Source organism: Erinaceus europaeus, chromosome 17, assembly GCF_950295315.1.
Source record: "Erinaceus europaeus chromosome 17, mEriEur2.1, whole genome shotgun sequence".
Classification (NCBI taxonomy): domain Eukaryota; kingdom Metazoa; phylum Chordata; class Mammalia; order Eulipotyphla; family Erinaceidae; genus Erinaceus; species Erinaceus europaeus.
Genome location: NC_080178.1, coordinates 25,010,883 through 25,016,906, shown reverse-complemented (window position 1 = coordinate 25,016,906; position 6,024 = coordinate 25,010,883).

The window sequence follows — 6,024 nt, the reverse complement described above, 5'->3', positions numbered from 1 at the left end:
GTGAGTGTGTCTGTATGTGTGTGTATTTGTGTGTGTGTGTGTGCTTGTGTGTCTACGGGGTATGTGTGTCAATGCGGTGGTGTGTGTGTGTGTGTGTGTGTGTGTGTTTCTACATTCTTGTGCGTGTGCTATATTCGTGTGTCTGTTCTATATTCGTGAGTGTGTCTGTATGTGTGTGTATTTGTGTGTGTGTGTGTGTGCTTGTGTGTCTACGGGGTATGTGTGTCAATGCGGTGGTGTGTGTGTGTGTGTGTGTCACCTTTGCTGAGCACCAGTGAGAGTAGTAGTCCCAAACTGTTTTTATAGCTTCACTACCCAAGCAGTACCCCCATTAAGCTACTATTTGGAATTCTTAAGTCCCTCCCCCAACTCCACCCTCCTACCCAAGGAAGTTTCAGGGACCCAAAAACCTCTTATCACCTGGTCCTTCCTCCACCTTTCCACCCCCCTTCAACCAGTTCCAAGGAATCGAATTCATTCACTAAGCTTATCTTTGGAACTACTGCTGGCGACATCATTTCCTTTTCTGTCACTGTCATTAGAAGGCTATTTTGAATTCCCTGCTTAACCGGATGTAAATATTTAAGGGCTGTAACAGGCATCTTGCAGGAGATGCCCGGGAGATTTTTACCCTCCTCTGCAACTTCAGCTCATCCATTCATTCACCTGTTAGGAAAAGCAACGGAGTCAAACTTCGTTCTATTTATCAGTCTGACTTCTGGAGTGAAGTTTCGAAATCCCCCTCCCCTCAGCTCCAGTTTCTGAAGCCAGAAAAGGGTGAAGAATCTATCTCCTGGGTTACTGTCAAGATCATCTGATAAAAATGTATGTGAGAGACTCCAGTACTGAACTTAAAATAAATAAATAAAAATAAATAAACCCACTAAGTTTTCTGAGTGTTTCTTTGCATCATATTCAACTCCTATTTACATTTCACTGTCTTAGATAAGGCGCAACCTATCAGTGCTCGCCCACTCTCAGGACACATAAGAAACTTACACTTGAGGTCTTATCCCAGCCAAGGCCTTATGACTATTTCTAGCCCACAGAGTATGGGCGAAGGCATGCATGATGTCATTTCTTGACCTGATTTTCATGACAGGACCTTCTTCCCCATGTGGCAACCAAGGAGACCACGGGGCATCTTTAGGAAATGTGTACTATAGGGCCAGGCAGTGGTACAACCATTACCATGAACAGGACTCAGGTCCAAGTGCTTGCCCGCACCTGATGACAGGGCTTTCAAACTAGCAAGTCAGCACTATGAAGCTGGAAAGGACTGTGTATTCTAGTTAGTATAGTTACCTAATGTGTATAGCAACACAGACCCAGTTGTTTGTTTTTAAATGCTATTTTTTGTTTTTAAATGCTATTTTAGGGGCCAGGTAGTGGTGCACCTGGTTGAGCGCACATGTTACAGTGTGCAAAGACTCATGTTCAAGGCCCCGGTCCCCAACTGCAGGGGAAAAGCTTTGCAAGTGGTGAAGCAGGGCTGCAGGTGTCTCTCTTTTTCTCTACCTCTCTATCTCCCCCTTCCCTCTGGCTGTCTCTATTCAATATATAAATAAATAAGTAAAGGTCATTAAAAAGACTAAAATAAATACATGCCATTTTAAGCTACTTGTCTGAGGTGGGATGGGGGTGGGGTGGACAGTGGTGTGCCTGCACACATTTCACTGCACAAGGGATCAATCCCCCAGTCCCCACCTGCCAGGGGTGGAGGGAACAGGGAACTTCACAAAACACTGCAAGTGTCTCTCTTTCTCTCTCCCTCCATATCTCCTCCCCTCAGTTTCTCTCTGTCCTATCAAATAAATAAATAAGATCAGTCTGAATCATTAAAAATAAAATATTTTTCTAAAGGGCCCAGCAGTGGTACACCTAGCTGAGTGTACATATTACCATGTAAAAGTACTTATACTGGGTTCAAGTGCTCTGGTCCTCACTTGCAGGAGGGAAGCTTCAGGAATGGTGAAGTAATACTGTATATTTTCTCCTTTTCTATTTCCTCTATCCCTCTCAAGTTCTTTCTGTCTTATCAAATTAAAATTTAAAAAGTGGGGGGAAGAAGTGGCTGCCAGGAGCAGATGATTCATGGTGCAAGCACTGAGCCCAAGTAATAACTCTGGTAGCAATAATAAAAATAAAAATAAATAATGATAAAATATAAATAAATAAATAAAATGTACTTGTCCTTGCAAGTAAATACAAAGTATAGACACTATCCCCTTCCTGGAGTACTGTTTTTTCCCTCTCTTATTTTTTCTCCCAAAACTAGGACCTCACGTATGATTTCACCACTTCTAGCTCAATCTTTTCACTCTGAGATATGTAAAGACAGAAAGAGAGAGGAGGGAGAGACACCACAAGTGAGAGCTTCTTCCAGTGCTGTGGTATTTCAGAATGGTGTTGGGGCGTAACCCTAGATCTGATACATGCCAAGACATTGAGCTCTTTCTTGGTGTGCAAGGTTGCTATTTGTCATTGTTAATTATTTGTGTGCTTTTACATTACACTTGATAAATGAAATAGAATGCACCTTGGAGAAAGTCTTTGATTTAAAACACAGTTCACTAATTTAAAACACATATAGTGAATAACCATTATGGATGGGTGACATTCAACCTTGAACATGGAGAAACTGAAGTTTCTGTTTGAATCCCCTTCCACAAAGAATTGCCTTGTCTTGTGCAAACAATTGGCTATTGGGAAAATGGTAGAACATGATTTCCTAGAATGGCTTGTAAAAGACTCTGCCATTTCTGTGTTTCTCTCTCTTAAGTACTTCTCAAATCCTTGAATTAATTACTCAGAAGGAAGCCAGTAAGCTGTTATGAATTTCCACAGCCTTATGGAAAGACCCATGAGATGAGGAACTGAGTTCTCCTGTTGCTGAAGTTTCCTGATAAAAATCTTCAAAGAAACCATATTGTAGTAGACCTTGCAGGTCCAGTCAAGTCTTCAGATAATGCATAATCAACTGACACCTTATCGTCACCTTCATGCGGCATTCTTAGCTGGGCTCTTCTAGTGAAGCTAGGTGGTTGCCTCTGGCTTGTAAACTTTTAGTAATCCATTGCAAAGCAAGTGGTAACTGACTGACAATGTTAGACACTACTCTTGGCCCAGGAGATTTAATGGTATATAAAGCAAATCAGTCTTCCCCTCCCCTACCCCAACAGGATTCCCATTTCTTTAAGGATAGAAAGACAGATCATAATAGTCAGACAAGAAGCAAATAATTTCATTTCAAACAGTGCTAAGTACTAGGAAAATGTTAGGGAGTCAGGAAGGACCTTAGAGTAACTGCTTTTTAGAAAGGTCAGGTCAGCCATTCTGAAGAGGAGGTGAAATAGGGATTAAAAACCTAAATATTTTTTAAATATTTATTTATTTATTATTGGATAGAGACAGAGAGAAATTGAGGGGGAGATAGAGAGGAAAAGAGACAGAGACAGACACCTGCAGCCCTGTCTCACCATCTGTGAATCTTTCCTTCTACAAGTGGGGGCCATGGGCTTGAACCTGGACTCTTGTGCCCCGCTGTAATGTGTGTGCTTAACCAGGTGTGCCACAGCCTGGCTCCAAGATTATTATTATAATTTTACGAGACAGTAAGAGAACCAGAACATCAGAGTGGCACATGTAATCCTGCAAATTTCAAGAACTCATGCTTAAGACTCTGATGTGTTCTCCATTGCACCATCTCCAAGGGCTGAGAATACTGGTTGTTTTGTGCAAAGAAAAGGCTTATAGGCAGGAGTATATATGATAATCTGTATGGGAATCAATCTAAATACTGTGTGAAGAATGAGGCAAAGGAATGAAGCCAGGGGGAAGGGTTTTTAGTCCAGAAAAGATGGTGACTTTAACTAGAGGAAGCAGTTGAAGTTGTTAGAAGCAGGCAGATTCTACATATATCTTAGAGCAAGCGAGTGACAGAGAGAACCTCATATCATAGAAAATGCTCATTTGTGGGAGCCGGGCGGTAGCGCAGCGGGTTAAGTGCAGGTGGCTCGAAGCGCAACGACCGGTGTGAGGATCCCGGTTTGAGTCCCCGGCTCTCCACTTGCAGGGTGGGTGCCTTCACAGGTGGTGAAGCAGGTCTGCAGGTGTCTTTCTCTCCCTCTCTCTGTCTTCCCCTCCTCTCACCGTTTCTTCTGTCTTATCCAACAATGATGACAACAATAATAACTACAACAATAAAACAAGGGCAACAAAAGGGAAAAAATAAATAAATATTTTTAAAAAGAATAATCTTTAAGAAATAAAGAAAAGGCTCATTTGGAAGAAACTGGTGATACTGTGGCACATGGTGTTTCTGATGGACATGAAAGAGTGCTGAGCAGACTGGGAAAGGACAGGAGCAAAAGTTCTATTTTTGATCTACTGAGACTTGAGGCACAACTTCTTAGAGGTTCAGAAACTTTCAGCCTGCACAGACTGTTGTCTGCAAGTCTCCGGAAGAGCTTCTCTGTACATGCCTCTCAGAGATTGCTAGTAAACTGCAGAATTTAGGCCTCAAAAACTTTGAGGGACTCGTCTGATCTGCAGCCGTCTGTTTGTGAACTAGAACTCTGTAGGCAGGATTTAGAGTCGCCTACATGACACCATCCCAGAGACAGAATATTCAGGGGAGAGACACAATCTGGTGCATTCAATCTGGAGAAAAACAACTCAGAGTCAACATCTTTCTGATACTAGAAGTAGGGATAGCAAGAAAGTAGATTTATTAACCTTTGACAAAATTACATACAAAGAAAAGAAATATTCAGTCAGGAGAGGATTTTTTTTTTTCACCAGAGCACTGCTTAGCTCTGATTTATGGGGGATTGAATGTGGGACTTTGGAGCCTCAGGCTTGAGTGTCTGTTTGCATAACTATTATACTATCTACCCCCCACCTGAGGAATTTTTTCTAAATCTAAAAAAAAAAAAAAAAAAAAAAAGCAGAGACCTGAGTCACATTTCCTATGTGCATTCAGTTAGAGGAAGAACATGACCTAAATCAAAATCTCCCCCTTATTTTCAATTATTCTTTCTTCCTTCTTCCCTTCCTTTCTTCCTCCCTCCCTTCATTTCTCTCTTTTCTCCTTTCTTTCTTTTTTTCTTTCTCTTTCTGTTTCTTTCCCTTTCTTTTTCTTTTCAGATAGAGACATAAATAAATTAGATGGGAGAAGGCAAAGAGAGAGACACCTACAGTACTGCTTCACCCTTATGACTCTTCCCCCCTGTAAGTGGGAACCAAGCGCTTGAACCTGGGTCCTCATGCCTTATAATGTATGCTCTCTACCAGTTGTGCCACCTCCCAGCCCTGCTTTCAATTTTCAAGGTAGGAGTTCTGAAATTGTAAAAGGAATCCTACAAAATGATTCATCATGGTTCATAGCTGCTAAATAAATCCAAAGGAGGGGGGTCCGGAGGTGGCACAGCAGGTTAAGCACACATGGTGTGAAGCTCAAGGACCCAGTTCTAGCCAGTAATGATCCCAGTTCAAGCACCCGGCTCCCCACCTGCAGGGGAGATGATTCACGAGCAGTGAAGCAGGTCTGCAGGTGTTTATCTTTCTCTTCCCCGCTCTGTCTTCCTCTCCTCTCTCCATTTCTCTCGGTCCTATCCAACAACAATGACATGAATAACAACAATAATAGTAATAACCACAACAATAAGGGCAACAAAAAGGGAGAAAAATAGTCTCCAGGAGCAGTAGATTTGTGGTACAGGCACCAAGCCCCAGCAATAACCCTGAAGGCAAATAAATAAATAAATAAATAAATAAACCCAAAGGAAAATATAAAGCACTGTTACCCCACAGAGAGGTCTAGTCTTAGAGCACACTCCAAGTACACGAAATGCCACCATATGTTCCCTCTACTTCCACTGCTCCATCACAATAGGAGGACATTCTCAGAGCAGAGGAGGGAGAAGGTCATGATAAGTGAAGGTGGGAGAGCAGAGAGGGCAGGTGAGAGGTGGACATGTGAGCATGTAAGAGGAAGATGGGGGTGGAGGTATACCCTCCCAT